The 17,100-nt window shown below is 42.1% G+C and overlaps 1 pseudogene across 1 annotated transcript in view; it reads right to left on the bottom strand.

Annotated features, from left to right (window-relative positions):
* LOC110503770 (activating signal cointegrator 1 complex subunit 3-like) overlaps positions 1-17,100 on the bottom strand; it is a 198,517-nt pseudogene that overhangs the window by 7,750 nt on the left and 173,667 nt on the right. Inside the window, exons 31-35 of the transcript XR_016494925.1 lie at positions 16,070-16,176; positions 14,301-14,433; positions 14,040-14,165; positions 2,091-2,202; positions 1,681-1,815 (exon numbers count right to left, since the gene is read on the bottom strand). The product of XR_016494925.1 is annotated as an activating signal cointegrator 1 complex subunit 3-like (transcript). The remainder of the gene's footprint in view (positions 1-1,680; positions 1,816-2,090; positions 2,203-14,039; positions 14,166-14,300; positions 14,434-16,069; positions 16,177-17,100) is intronic.

Below are 17,100 nucleotides of genomic sequence, written 5' to 3'. Positions count from 1 at the left end.
ATAGTAGAGCTTCGGGGAGTGGATAAGGGAATCTAGCTGGGGGAGTGGATAAGGGAATCTAGCTGTGGGAGTGGACAAGGGAATCTAGCTGTGGGAGTGGACAAGGGAATGTCGCTGTGGGAGTGGACAAGGGCATCTAGCTGGGGGAGTGGACAAAGGAATCTAGCTGGGGGAGTGGACAAGGGAATCTAGCTGGGGGAGTGGACAAGGGAATCTAACTGGGGGAGTGGACAAGGGAATCTAGCTGTGGGAGTGGACAAGGGAATCTAGCTGTGGGAGTGGACAAGGGAATCTAGCTGGGAGAGTGGACAAGGGAATCTAGCTGGGAGAGTGGACAAGGGAATCTAGCTGTGGGAGTGGATAAGGGAATCTAGCTGTGGGAGTGGACAAGGGAATCTAGCTGGGGGAGTGGACAAGGGAATCTAGCTGTGGGAGTGGATAAGGGAATCTAGCTGTGGGAGTGGACAAGGGAATCTAGCTGGGAGAGTGGACAAGGGAATCTAGCTGTGGGAGTGGATAAGGGAATCTAGCTGGGGGGAGTGGATAAGGGAATCTAGCTGGGGGAGTGGATAAGTGAATCTAGCTGGGGGGAGTGGATAAGGGAATCTAGCTGGGGGGAGTGGATAAGGGAATCTAGCTGGGGGGAGTGGATAAGGGAATCTAGCTGTGGGAGTGGATAAGGGAATCTAGCTGGGGGGAGTGGATAAGGGAATCTAGCTGGGGGAGTGGACAAGGGAATCTAGCTGTTGGAGTGGACAAGGGAATCTAGCTGGGGGAGTGGATAAGGGAATCTAGCTGGGGGAGTGGACAAGGGACAGGGGGGTGTAGGGGCCGGCTGGGGGCATTGTGGGAGCAAAAGAGGGGAAGATAATGTCTACATATTTTCTGCATTTTCAACACATTTCTTTCCCGACAGTTCCTCTATAATCTGTGATTCTTCAGCATCCCATCTCGTCGAAATGTCTGGGTGAGAGCCATCATAGGGGAGTCAGAGGGTGGAGGGGGCACAACGGGTTATCTGACAACTATGATGTCGCCGGGTGACCCCTATTGAGGAGAGGTGTGAAACCGCTTTGTTTCCTAATGATCCCACCAATTACCAGCCACCAATTACCAGTCACCAATCAGCAGCCTCACTAGGAATAACAGACTAAAACAAGGAGTAGAGGGAGAGGAGGAATAGGTACTCGCTATTAACAGGGAAAAAGAGGAAGAAAACCATATGGAGGAGAACAAAGACACATACACCCAGGAATAATGAGGGGAGTTAATGAGGCCCAGATAAAGAGGTGTTAATTTGACAGAACTGAGATCCAGACCTCAATCATGGTCATCTACCTATCCTACTGTCCAGTAGTCTATCCCTCTCTCTCAATGTGAACACAATGGGAGAAGCACATGTAAAAGCACAGTAGTATGGTAAACAAATGACATCGGCCTGCACAATGCCTGATAGACTATTAGATTAAACTACACACTCAAACATTCAGAAAAGCAAATGCAAATCAATGGCTGTAGTCCCACCGGTGATGATGGAGTCGAGTCGAGTCTAGTCCAGTCCAGGATAGTCCAATCCAGGACAGTCCAGGGCAGTATATAGTAGAAGAGATAGATACCCTGATGAAAACAAGACAATGTCATCATGTTCTGTGGTCATTCCCAGCAGGCAGTCAGACATACCTTGAGGACAGAGAGGATGTCCTGGATGGGCAGCTCAGCCCTCAGCCTCTCCTTGAACATCCTGACTGTCTGGTGCTTCAGGTAGTAGTAGGAGGAGATACGACTGTACGTCAGGGCCTCAATGGTGCAATCATCCTGGTGGAAGAGAGGAGGGAAGACAGAGAGGAGAGGAAACAGGGCAGAAGAGATGAAAGGAGACAGTGAGGAGAGAAGACAGAGATGAAGAGGGGCAAGAAGACATGGTCAACTGTACTGATTCATGTTAAATCTATCAACACAAACCACAATGGTTCCCTCAGTATGTACCTGTGTGCCTTATATCTTCACACTGCCTTACTACTATAGGCACATTAATCAATATGAATACATGTGCACATACACACACGTCGTACACACAAACACTCCCCTACCTCTCCTATCTCCATACAGTAGGAACACTCCAGGTCTCGGAGACTCCTCTCCACCAGGTTGGACAGGAACTTGTTTATGGTCTCGTGGCTGATGTCATCCAGGCTGTTGTAACTGGACAACACACAACCACAGTTAGACCTACATGTAACAGCAACCTAGGAAGAGAGATGATAACAATTAGGAAACAAGACGACAACAAAAAAGCAACAGCCACGTTTATAAAAGATCCTAGGCTATTTAATAGAGGAAATTGCAACGTTTTATCATTTTCATATCTAGTTCCCGACTATTACTCCCAAATCAAGCGACCTCTGATAGGTCCAGAACACCACATGAGCAAGTCAAATCCTTTAAAAAGTCCCTAAAAAGGAGTCCATCTTTAAAGAAATAGCTGACACGTCATACAATGCTTTTCTACCTCTCCCTTCTCTCTGATAAACCCTCTGTAGCCGCTGCAAAGTTATGCTAAAACAGATAAATACTATTGGACATGTTTAAGATGTGGCCGGTGGCAGTAATAACTCAGCGGTATCAAAGGAGTCTATGGGGAGTCTGTAATATATGTATGTTTTTACTGCTTATTGATTTACTCATAACCCTGCGCTGACCATAGTAACGACTCCATGCTCCCCACACTAACACAGATACACTTCATCTATACAGACATACCGTATATTATCAACACACGTCAGCACACACACACAGTGTATTCTCTAGCTAGCACATAAAAATCAATACACGGCACACATCGATCAAAAGCCACTGCATCATACGCATCAATAATACCACAGAATAGGCCTGTTAGTCTTCTCTGGGTTTGTTTTAGGGGTAAAACTGGGGTATCAGATAATTATTAAGACAAACCGTAGGTGTAGAGGACCCTTGCCCTTGGGCCATGCCAGCCCACAGCCTGGAACAAACAAAATACCCTCTTATCACAAAATGATTCCCAGGTTTTGGGCCATATAGTATTTGCTGAGCTAAGACAACGCACAGCCAAAATGGCTTCCATGCGTGGCTCAGCGGCTCTAATGGGTAAGAGCTACCACATGAGACATGGCCATAAGTGCACACAACTACGTGCTTCATTAACTTCTAATAACAAATAACATTTGAGTGTGTGTGTGTGTGTGTGTGTGTGTGTGTGTTTGGGTGAGCGTTTGAGTGTGTGTGCACGTTTGAGTGTGTGTGTGTGTGTTTGGGTGCGCGTTTGAGTGTGTGTGTGTGTGTTTGGGTGTGTGTTTGTGTGTGTGTGTTTGGGTTTGGGTGTGTTTGGGTGTGCGTGTTTGGGTGTGTGTGTGTGTGTTTGGGTGTGTGCGTGTGTGTGTGTGTGTAAAGCTTTAAAGTTAGTGGTATGAAAGATGTGGTTATACAGCATGCAGAGGAGTTCAAGCTATTACACGTCATTTGCAGAGGAGAGGAAATAGAGAAATAATACGAGAATGAAACAGATGGGGAGAGAAAGAGATAGACAGAGAGAGAGATAGACAGAGAGAGATAGACAGAGAGAGATAGACAGAGAGAGATAGACAGAGAGAGAGAGATAGACAGAGAGAGAGAGAGATAGACAGAGAGAGAGATAGACAGAGAGAGAGATAGACAGAGAGAGAGAACGAGCGTGTGCAAGAGAGATGGAGGATGAATACCAATGGCTCAGTTAACAGGTAGAAGGATGCTTAATGAAGGTAATTTGACAGTCGCCTCCATACTGATGTATAATAATGTGTGTGTATGTAAACATGGATCCACTCACTCCGACACAGCCCACTCCTCACATTACACTCATGTAAACAATCCTCCCATGATTATCATTCACAATCTGTTGTTCTGTTGAAAACCAGAGGAGGTGTGGGGTGGGGGGAGAAACAGAGCCCATTGGAAAATAATGCAGCGTTAAAACGGAAACAGCAGTTGTGGAGCGGCGGCCATACTTAATGTGGGTTTAATGTTAAGTATGGACGTCATTATCATCACTCCACATGTCAACACAGCCCAGCAGCCAACGCGTTTATTACTGACCACATTTCACAGCTCTGTACTGGGGTGTGAGAGAGTGTGTGTGTGAGAGAGTGTTATGGGCTGTCTGATTAAGTCATGTCCATTAGAATCATCACCATTAGACTCCTGATGCTGCACAAATACATTTATGGTGTGTGTATGTGTTGTGTGTGTGTGTGTGTGTGTGTGTGTGTGTGTGTGTGTGTGTGTGTGTGTGTGTGTGTGTGTGTGTGTGTTGTGTGTGTGTAGCAGCGCTGGATACAAGCCTCCCCAGTCAATCATGTCTCCATGAGTAACGGCCGGTGACAAGGTGACCGTCTCCAGGGCTTGCAGGACAGATCAGCTGGCCAATTGGCCATGTATAAAATACAGCTGTGACAATGTGCTGTTGGGTGGAACACCTATCTAACCCATAAATCACCTGATATTACCGATACTAAACCAAGTATAAAAAAAAAAAATAGGACAGGCTGAAAGGGTTTGTAGAGCTTGAAGTATAACTTAATGGTGCTAAAAATGTATGTTCATCTTTAAACCAACAGTGTGTTTTCAACTTACATAACACAGTGTGTGTGTGTGTGTGTGTGTGTGTGTGTGTGTGTGTGTGTGTGTGTGTGTGTGTGTGTGTGTGTGTGTGTGTGTGTATCTATGTAGGGGCTGTGAGGCCGGGTCAGGCCTTAGTGGTAAATGTGGGCTGACAGCCGTGTCAATGCCAGCAGTCTGGAATGTTCTGGAATCCTCGTCCTCAACGCATAGCAGATGTCTCTGCAGCACAGTGCTTCCTTCTACCCAGCCATCCATTAGAGGATCAGTGTTTGTGTGTGTGAGTGTGTGTATGAATGTATATGTACGTGTGTGCGTCCCTGCATGTGTGTACTTGTGTTGTTGCAGAGACAGAGTGCTGTTGTGGCTGTAAATCATCTGTGGAATCCCTAGGGTTGCTGTGTAATCACTAGGATTGCAAAGGGTTGGAAACTTTCTGGTAAATTTTCAGAATTTTTCAGGAAATTTTCCATTGGAAGTTTTGTGGGATACACATAACGCATTCTAGGTCTTGTGGCACATTTTGGTTAAACTATCCCCAATTCAATGGAATTACAACCCTCTGCATGCACAGTGCATTCTACCATCACATGTGCACTGCACTCTTCTATCACATGTACAGCTGATTCTTAAGATCTTGCACACTAATGAGATGCTATTGAGCTCACACTACTACACTGTCTGAGCCAATGACTACATACTTTCTGGTAAGTTTTGATTACAATACTAGGTGGGGTGAATATATGTTATGTGACATACATGATTTTTTGTTAACTAGAAAATAGTAGCCTACAGCAAAGTGTGTTTAAATTATTTCTAACTTGTTAACAATTTCTGCTAGTTAGTTTTTGCTACCATGTGGGTTTAAGCTTGCTTGAGCATGCTAACTGAGGAGTGTTAATTCACCTGTTCCATACATGTTTCATAGAAAAATGTATCTTACAAAGGAGTTGTTAATCTAACTGCTTTAACTATTTATCTGTACATGGAATTGTATTTGTTTTTCTTTACACATTTTTTCCTAATCTTTTCAGGAAAATGCCATGGGCACTATCTGATGTGTGGAGACATTTCACTGCAGCTAATGTAGAAGGTAAAGCTGTGCAAATTTGCAAATACTGTGCCAAATCATATGTGAAGAATGCAACAGATGCAGAATCATCTGGCCAAGTGCATAAAGTTCCCTCAGCACTCACAACAAGTAACCTCTAACAAAAGTCCCTCTACTTCTTTTCAAGGTGAAAATGAGGAATCAGACACCGTATCGATAGCAACAGCTCAAGGCCCTCCTGGAATCAGACATTCTTTTGACTCAATGGAGGAACATAGTCAGAGAAATGCTGATGAATGTCTTGCTCGAGCTGTGTATGCAACTGGCTCACCACTGGTGCTCACAGGCAATTGTGTACTGGAAGATATTTCTGAATGTTCTTTGCCCAGCATACACCCCTCCAACCAGACATGCTTTATCTACTAATTTGATGGATGCAGAGTTCAGAGTTCAAGTGAAGGTCAAGCAAATCATAAAGAAAGCAGACTGTATTGCAATCATCTCTGATGGGTGGTCAAATGTTCGTGAGAAAGGAATAATTAACTACATCATCTCCACCCCTCAACCAGTATTCTACAAGAGCACACCCACAAGGGACAACAGACACACTGAAGACAGTCATCAATGACCTTGGACCACAGAAGGTATTTGCACCGGTGACAGACAATGCTGCGAACATGAAGGCTGCTTGGTCTAAAGTGGAGTCCTACCCTCACATCACACCCATTGGCTGTGCTGCTCATGCATTCAATCTGATCCTCAAGGACATCATAGTACTGAAAACAATGGATGCACTCTACAAGAGACCCAAGGAAATGGTTAGCTATGTGAAGGGTCATCAAGTTATAGCAGAAATCTACCTCACCAAGCAAAGTGAGTAGAATAAGAGCATCCCCATTGAAGCTGCCCAGCAACACCCGTTGGGGTGGTGTTGTCATCATATTTGACAGTCTCCTGGAGGGGAAGGAGTCTTTCCAAGAAATGGCCATATCACAGTGACGATATGGACAGCTCCATCAAGAGGATCCTCCTGGATGATGTATTTTGGTTGAGAAGGGTAAGCAGCCTGAAACCTATAGCAGTAGCCATTGCACGGATTGAGGGAGACAATTGGATTGGGCATTGGATGGAGATGCAATGTGGCAGTCGTCCAAACATATCACATATCTCACCTGGTGGAAGGGACTTTGTGGATCTGAGGCTCTTTCCCCTGTTGCCTCAATCATCCTCCAAATCCCACCAACATCAGCTGCCTTAGAGGTCCTTGTTTGGGAACACACACACCAAAGTACGCAACAGGCTGACCAATACAAGGGTTGAAAAATTGGTAGCCATCCCGGCAAATTTGAGGCTTTTTGAGCCTGACAATGAGCCATCCTCAACAAGGTTGGAAAGTGAGAGTGAAGATGAAGCCTCAGAGTCTGATGTTCAAGAGGTGGACATTGAGGAGGTCCAGGGAGAAGACATGGAAGCCTGAGAGGAAGACAACCAAAGCATTCGTTTCTAGACTATCATTTTACAGATTTTACAGGCAACATTTTTGGGAGATGCAAAGGATCATTGGGGATCATTCAATATTCCCTTTCTTTTGGTGTTCAGTGAAATCATCCCATGTGAAGAGTCAACTCAAGTTCAATTCATAACTAAATATTTTTTATTTCTATTGGAAGGATTTAATCATTTGCAATTATGATTATTTATAAGGTAAACGGTTTATGTTTCTGTCTCCATATGATATGGTAAATATATCCAATGCAAAAAACATCTACATTTAAAGGGTATTAATATTAATATGCATATATTTCCGTGAATTCTCACGGAAAGTTTCCACCTCTGAATATTCCCCAAAATGTGCAACCCTAACCATTATCACCACATATTATTATTAGAATACAGGAAAATAATGATGCTGTCAGATTAAGGGGAAATCAATAATCATGTGGGGAATTTGGTAACATCAATCCATGTGCAGGAATCCCTAGGCTAGAGTGGATTTGAATCGGATCATGTATTAGGACAATACTTACCTTTCTTCATATAACATCTAAGGTTAAACTCAGCTGGTCTTATTTTAGCATTGTACAAATCACCTTCATTTAAGACTCAGCGTGCAAATGCACCTAAACGCATTGTGTAGCGCATATTTATTGATTTTTCCTTTTGAAACTATGCCAGTATTAGACATTACACAAACATTTAAACTAGCTACTAGCTTCGGATGCACAACCTTCGCTCAGGTTGGTTGAAAACCTGGGGAAGTTGTCAGCGGGGAGATGCTAGCCCTGTGAGACTCTTGGTTGCAAAAAATTAAAACAAAGAGGAAAAACAAGGAAATAACTCTCCTGAGGGGATTTTTTTTCCAAACGTAATTTTCTTCAGAGCCAATCAGATGCAAACGTTAACAGCCTGCCCAGAGAGCCTGCCCAATAGTCAAGTCAATGAGATTTGGAAGGATAGCCTCGAGAGGCTGACTATATTGGAGTAGATTTACATTAGTAGAATATGTGTAGTAAGGTCTCTCTCTTCAACATCAGTTGCAACGTTTCTGTTTACACTATCCTTACGTTAGCCTTGGATGTAGTGTGGCCAAAGCCACATTCCTGCTTCGTTTGTGTGTAGCTATTAACATACCTTAAATATCATAGTATATAGGCAACCAAAATAAGGAATGCTATTCAAAACAAATTGTACGTTTGTATGTGAAGTTTGACCCTAAACAGAAAATGGGTCTCTGCAGGAGACATCTGCACGTGATGTTTCACACTTGATTAATGCAACGATTCTCAAATAAAATAAAAGCCATTAAGTTTTATTTGGCTGACAGAAAAAAAATGTTGTCTACTGGTATTAAGGTCGGGGAGACCGGGGCTAATAGTAAAACAGGGTCAGTCGTAACAGCTAAATAACGCACATTTAGAAACCACTTAGAAAGATGTTAAACAGGTGCGCCTGGTACCTACTAGCATACCCCGTTTAAAGGCACTAAAATCTTTTGTCTTGCCCATTCACTCTCAATGGCACGCATACACAATTCATGTCTCAATTCATGTCTCAATTGTCTCCTCACCTTCATGTACACCGATTGAAGTGACATCAATAAGGGATCATAGCTTTTACATGGATTCATCTGGTCAGTCTACGTCATGGAAAAAGCAGGTGTTCCTAAGGTTTTCCTAATGTTATAGTAAACACACAGACAGGCTTTGAAGGAATGCTGGTTTGTTCATAGGTTTGTCTGAGCCTGATGCTGATGAGATTAAGACATCAAAGCAGAGTGGCAGCATGGTTGAGAAAGCCAAGTTCTGGCAAATATTTGATCAGCAGTGAAAGAGAAGAAGACCAGTGACGGAAATATAACATCATCAATGAGAAATAGAGCAAGACCCAATGAAGGAGAGACAGCCACCTGAAAGTCTGATATGACCTAGAGCAAGGTTTCCCAAAGCCCAAAGAGTTGCACGTTTCGGCTTTTGACATAGCACTACACAGCTGATTCAAATAATCAAAGCTGGATGATTATTGATTACTTGAATCGAGTTTGGGAGACAGAGTACTACTCAATGTGGAATCCATTGTCTACATAACTCCTTGCAATGACATATTATTCATTTTTTTTAAAAAGGAAACTTTTTTTTGTTTCCAAGTACCTGTATGATTTTTATTTTTGTTGATCATACTAATGATAGCTTCATTTTAGTAAAACTATGATTCACAAAGCGATAGTTTGAATCAATTTGCAAAAAGTAATCACAGTATTTGTTGCCATTACTTTATCTTTTGAGTTCTTTACACTTATAGAGACATTAATTGAAGTTAAGTACCTACAGTTCTATTGTATTAAATTGCATTGTATATACAGTGGGGAGAACAAGTATTTGATACACTGCCGATTTTGAAGGTTTTCCTACTTACAAAGCATGTAGAGGTCTGTAATTTTTTTCATAGGTACACTTCAACTGTGAGAGACGGAATCTAAAACAAAAATCCACAAAATCACATTTTTAAGTAATTAATTTGCATTTTATTGCATGACATAAGTATTTGATCACCTACCAACCAGTAAGAATTCCGGCTCTCACAGACCTGTTAGTTTTTCTTTAAGAAGCCCTCCTGTTCTCCACTCATTACCTGTATTAACTGCACCTGTTTGAACTTGTTACCTGTATAAAAGACACCTGTCCATACACTCAATCAAACAGACTCCAACCTCTCCACAATGGCCAAGACCAGAGAGCTGTGTAAGGACATCAGGGATAAAATTGTAGACCTACTCAAGGCTGGGATGGGCTACAGGACAATAGGCAAGCAGCTTGGTGAGAAGGCAATAACTGTTGACGCAATTATTCGAAAATGGAAGAAGTTCAAGATGACGGTCAATCACCCTCGGTCTAGGGCTCCATGCAAGATCTCACCTCGTGGGGCATCAATGATCATGAGGAAGGTGAGGGATCAGCCCAGAACTACATGGCAGGACCTGGTCAATGACCTGAAGAGAGCTGGGACCACAGTCTCAAAGAAAACCATTAGTAACATACTACGCCGTCATGGATTAAAATCCTGCAGCGCACGCAAGGTCCCCCTGCTCAAGACAGCGCATGTCCAGGCACATCTGAAGTTTGCCAATGACCATCTGGATGATCCAGAGGATGAATGGGAGAAGGTCATGTGGTCTGGTGAGACAAAAATAGAGCTTTTTTGTCTAAACTCCACTCGCCATTTTTGGAGGAAGAAGAAGGATCAGTACAACCCCAAGAACACCATCCCAACCGTGAAGCATGGAGGTGGAAACATCATTCTTTGGGGATGCTTTTCTGCAAAGGGGACAGGACGACTGCATCGTATTGAGGGGAGGATGGATGGGGCCATGTTTCGCGAGATTTTGGCCAACAACCTCCTTCCCTCAGTAAGAGCATTGAAGATGGGTCGTGGCTGGGTCTTCCAGCATGACAACGGCCCAAAACACACAGCCAGGCCTTACAGTGAAATGCTTACTTACAGGCTCTAACCAATAGTGCAAAAAAAAGGTGTTAGGTGAACAATAGGTAAGTAAAGAAATAAAACAACAGTAAAAACACAGGCTATATACAGTAGCAATGCACAATGCAAATGCAAAACACAATGCAAATAGTCCGGGTAGGCATTTGATTACCTGTTCAGGAGTCGTATGGCTTGGGGGTAAAAACTGTTGAGAAGCCTTTTTGTCCTAGACTTTTAGTTTCCCAAGGGGGAATAGGCTTTGTCGTGCCCTCTTCACGACTGTCTTGGTGTGTTTGGACCATTCTAGTTTGTTGTTGATGTGGACACCGAGGAACTTGAAGCTTGAGTAACAGACACCTCACAAGTACTCAACTGGCAGCTTCATTAAATAGTACCCGCAAAACACCAGTCTCAACGTCAAAAGTGAAGAGGCGACACCGGGATGCTGGCCTTCTAGGCAGAGTTGCAAAGAAAAAGCCATATCTCAGACTGGCCAATAAAAATAAAATATTAAGATGGGCAAAATAACACAGACACTGGACAGAGGAAGATTGTATAAAAGTGTTAAGGACAGACAAATCTAAGTTTGATGTGTTCAGATCACAAAGAAGAACATTTGTGTGATGCAGAAAAAATGAAAAGATGCTAGAGGAGTGCTTGACACCATCTGTCAGGCATGTGGTGGAGGCAATGTGATTGTCTGGGGCTGCTTTGGTGGTGGTAAAGTGGGAGATTAAAGGGTTAAAGTGATGCTGAAGAAGGAAGGCTATCACTCCATTTTGCAACGCCAGTCATACCCTGTGGACGGAGCTTAATTGGAGTCAATTTCCTCCTACAACAGGACAATGACCCAAAGCACAGCTCCAAACTATGCAATAACTATTTAGGGAAGAACCAGTTAGCTGGTATTCTGTCTATAATGGAGTGGCCAGCACAGTCACCAGATCTCAACCCCATTTAGCTGTTGTGGGAGCAGCTTGACCGTATTTGTGGGAGGTGCTTCAGAAAGCATGAGGTGAAATCTCTTCAGATTACCTCAACAAATTGACAACTAGAATGCCAAAGGTCTGCAAGTCTGTAACTGCGGAAAATGGAGGATTCTTCGACGAAAGCAAAGTTTGAAGGACACAATTATTTCAATTAAAATCATTATTTATAAAACTTGTCAAGTCTTCACTATATTTTCTATTCATTTTGTAACTCATTTCATGTATGTTTTCATGGAAAACAAGGGAATTTCTAAGTGACCCCAAACTTTTGAAAGGTAGTAAATGTCACATATGATTGGCAAGAGAACAGTCTGGGATACATACCAACATCAGAAGCAATATAAATTAAATAGTTGAGTAGGGCCGAAACTGTGAACATACAGTGGGACAAAAAAGTATTTAGTCAGCCAAAAATTGTGCAAGTTCTCCCACTTAAAAAGATGAGAGAGGCCTGTAATTTTCATCATAGGTACACTTCAACTATGACAGACAAAATGAGAAAAAAATCCAGAAAATCACATTGTAGGATTTTTAATGAATTTATTTGCAAATTATGGTGGAAAATAAGTATTTGGTCAATAACAAATGTTTATCTCAATACTTTGTTATATACCCTTTGTTGGCAATGACAGAGGTCAAACGTTTTCTGTAAGTCTTCACAAGGTTTTCACACACTGTTGCTGGTATTTTGGCCCATTCCTCCATGCAGATCTCCTCTAGAGCAGTGATGTTTTGGGGCTGTTGCTGGGCAACACGGACTTTCAACTCCCTCCAAAGATTTTCTATGGGGTTGAGATCTGGAGACTGGCTAGGCCACTCCAGGACCTTGAAATGCTTCTTACGAAGCCACTCCTTCGTTGCCCAGGCGGTGTGTTTGGGATCATTGTCATGCTGAAAGACCCAGCCACGTTTCATCTTCAGTGCCCTTGCTGATGGAAGGAGGTTTTCACTCAAAATCTCACGATACATGGCCCATTCATTCTTTCCTTTACACGGATCAGTCGTCCTGGTCCCTTTGCAGAAAAACAGCCCCAAAGCATGATGTTTCCACCCCCATGCTTCACAGTAGGGATGGTGTTCTTTGGATGCAACTCAGCATTCTTTGTCCTCCAAACACGACGAGTTTTACCAAAAAGTTACATTTTGGTTTGATCTGACCATATGACATTCTCTCAATCTTCTTCTGGATCATCCAAATGCTCTCTAACAAACTTCAGACGGGCCTGGACATGTACTGGCTTAAGCAGGGGGACACGTCTGGCACTGCAGGAGTTGAGACCGTGGCGGCGTAGTGTGTTACTGATGGTAGGCTTTGCTACTTTGGTCCCAGCTCTCTGCAGGTCATTCACTAGGTCCCCCCGTATGGCTCTGGGATTTTTGCTCACTGTTCTTTTTGCTCACCGTTCTTGTGATCATTGATAGGAGAGGCGCATACAAGCAGATGAGGAAATGTGGCTATATGGATATATTATATAGTAAAATGGCAAATGTAAATGAATGGGGGAAAAAACACACTACCATCCCCTGTGCCCAATAAAAAAAACACACAACCTTCCCCAAAGAAACAAAACAAGTTATATACTACATTTCAAACTGTCCTCAAGGTAGTTAGTTACCTGATGTGATCCCCCTGGAAGAGTAGAATAATAGAAGATGTTCTGACCAGGCAATTAAAAAATACCTGAGTCAATTATCCATGAGAGCAACAGAGACAAAGAGTAGGCCCACCATTCACCTCTCAGCAATTATGAAATTCTCCCAGATCGATGATATTGATGATCGCCGTCTTTACATTCATATTAATTAGTCATATCAAATGACATAATCACAGGCCATCAGTAGGTTTCTCTGCTAGAAAGGTTATCAGGACAGGATCAGAACTGAATCCTAATGGGTGCTCTGGGTATAAGAGATACTGTGGTACTGTGTGTGTGTGTGTGTATGTGTGTGTGTGTATCACCTGGTGTGTGATATCACATAGTGAGAGTTGTAACTGTCGGTTCTAAAGATGACTGTGGTTTCACCGGTGCTGCCATGAACACCAGCTATTGTTGGTCTCCCCAACATTCACTAGTAATTAATGAATGGTTATAATGTACTCACACTGACAAAAAAAAAAAGCTTGACATTTATTGGAAAGCCGTGTAGCCTTTGCCTGCTTCTACCATTGGAAGAAAAAATAAATGGTGATTTCTTATTCCGAGGTTCTTCAGAGAGAACTGGTCATTAGTTGCCCTATCAGACTTCAGAATGTGGTAGCCACTCAATTGGCTTCCGAAATTACTGAAACTTCACAACCAGCATTTCTGAACAACCTGGGAACGGTCCTACTTGGGGTCATTTTATTTGTGATGAATCGTTACAAAAAGTCAAAAACAATCAAAACCTGCCTGGGGTTCATGACCAGCCTGCGGAAGAAGTACATCCAGGTGATATAGTCCATAGCATCCTGTTTAGAGGTGATGGTCCCTGCAGCGATCTCAGCGTTCAGATGGTCTGACAGGACACCCAGGAGACTGAGGAAGAGGTGGTAGTGAAGGAGAGATGACTTTCCCCCCTTACAATGTTAAATACACAGAGACCAAGTTAAAAGCTGTAGCAGTGGCCTTCACTATGTAGGGTCACCACAAAGCCAAGGGATAGCCTCTCACCTGGACTCAACAGGGAAGGGTTCGTAGAGGAACTTCTTGTAGAAGTCTTTCTTGATGTCGTGGACCAGGATCACAGCTTTGCCTTGGTCGTCATACTGAGGGCGGCCTGCACGGCCCATCATCTGCAGCACGTCTGGAGAGACCACAACACAACTACAGTAACCACAGCCCAAATGGAACAACTACAGGCCTAGGAGAGCTGAACCACTTCCTACAGAATGACAACCTACTGTAACTACAGGAGATAAACCACAGCTACTGAACAACTACAACCTACTGTAACTACAGGAGAGATAAACCACACCTACAGAACTACAACCTACTGTAACTACATGAAAGATAAACCACAGCTACAGAACAACTACAACCTACTGTAACTACAGGAGAGATAAACCACAGCTACTGAACAACTACAACCTTCTGTAACTACAGGAGAGATAAACCACACCTACAGAACCACAACCTACTGTAACTACATGAGAGATAAACCACACCTACAGGACAACTACAACCTACTGTAACTACAGGAGAGATAAACCACAGCTACAGAACAACTACAACCTACTGTAACTACAGAGAGATAAACCACACCTACAGGACAACTACAACCTACTGTAACTACAGGAGAGATAAACCACACCTAAAGAACAACTACAACCTACTGTAACTACAGAGAGATAAACCACACCTACAGGACAACTACAACCTACTGTAACTACAGGAGAGATAAACCACACCTACAGGACAACTACAACCTACTGTAACTACAGAGAGATAAACCACACCTACAGGACAACTACAACCTACTGTAACTACAGGAGAGATAAACCACACCTACAGGACAACTACAACCTACTGTAACTACAGGAGAGATAAACCACACCTACAGAACCACAACCTACTGTAACTACAGAGAGATAAACCACACCTACAGGACAACTACAACCTACTGTAACTGCAGGAGAGATAAACCACAGCTACAGAACAACTACAACCTACTGTAACTACAGAGAGATAAACCACACCTACAGAACAACTACAACCTACTGTAACTACAGGAGAGATAAACCACACCTAAAGAACAACTACAACCTACTGTAACTGCAGGAGAGATAAACCACACCTACAGGACAACTACAACCTACTGTAACTACAGGAGAGATAAACCACACCTACAGGACAACTACAACCTACTGTAACTACAGAGAGATAAACCACACCTAAAGAACAACTACAACCTACTGTAACTGCAGGAGAGATAAACCACACCTACAGGACAACTACAACCTACTGTAACTACAGGAGAGATAAACCACACCTAAAGAACAACTACAACCTACTGTAACTACAGGAGAGATAAACCACACCTACAGGACAACTACAACCTACTGTAACTGCAGGAGAGATAAACCACACCTACAGGACAACTACAACCTACTGTAACTACAGGAGAGATAAACCACACCTACAGAACAACTACAACCTACTGTAACTACAGGAGAGATAAACCACACCTAAAGAACAACTACAACCTACTGTAACTGCAGGAGAGATAAACCACACCTAAAGAACAACTACAACCTACTGTAACTACAGGAGAGATAAACCACACCTACACATTCAGATGAAAACACATGGATGTACTGGACATTCTAACTCACTACCAAACGGGGAGTATTTGACCCGACAGGAAAAAGTAGACTTAAAGTAGAAGTAGACTTAATTCAATACAGAAACAGTGATGGCAACAACTGGACATGAGCCTGTACCTGTGATGGGGTAGTCCACGTAGCGTCTGGTACTCAGTACCTTTGACAATGACCAGATGGGCAGGGAAGTTGACTCCCCAGGCCAGAGTACTGGTGGCTATCAGTATCTGGAGACAGAGAGAGATTAGTGTCATACCAATCATGGATTTAACAGCAAAAACACCTTCAGTGTCGTATCTGCACCTATTCAATACGTATACACCTGTAACTATTCAATATTTATATACCTGTAACTATTCAATATTTATATACCTGTAACTAATCAATATGTATATATATACCTGTAACTATTCAATATGTATATACCTGTAACTATTCAATATGTATATACCTGTAACTATTCAATATTTATATACCTGTAACTATTCAATATTTATATACCTGTAACTATTCAATACGTATATACCTGTAACTATTCAATATTTATATACCTGTAACTATTCAATATGTATATACCTGTAACTATTCAATATGTATATACCTGTAACTATTCAATATGTATATACCTGTAACTATTCAATATTTATATACCTGTAACTATTCAATATTTATATACCTGTAACTATTCAATATGTATATACCTGTAACTATTCAATATTTATATACCTGTAACTATTCAATATGTATATACCTGTAACTATTCAATACGTATACACCTGTAACTATTCAATATTTATATACCTGTAACTATTCAATACGTATACACCTGTAACTATTCAATATTTATATACCTGTAACTATTCAATATTTATATACCTGTAACTAATCAATATGTATATATATACCTGTAACTATTCAATATGTATATACCTGTAACTATTCAATATGTATATACCTGTAACTATTCAATATTTATATACCTGTAACTATTCAATACGTATACACCTGTAACTATTCAATATGTATATACCTGTAACTATTCAATACGTATATACCTGTAACTATTCAATATTTATATACCTGTAACTATTCAATACGTATATACCTGTAACTATTCAATATGTATATACCTGTAACTATTCAATACGTAT

The sequence above is a fragment of the Oncorhynchus mykiss genome, chromosome 3 (genome assembly GCF_057628025.1).
Source record: "Oncorhynchus mykiss isolate SJ-2025 chromosome 3, ASM5762802v1, whole genome shotgun sequence".
Taxonomy (NCBI): Eukaryota; Metazoa; Chordata; class Actinopteri; order Salmoniformes; family Salmonidae; genus Oncorhynchus; species Oncorhynchus mykiss.
Note: the sequence above shows the minus strand (reverse complement) of the source record. Positions and strands in the feature narration are given on the sequence as shown.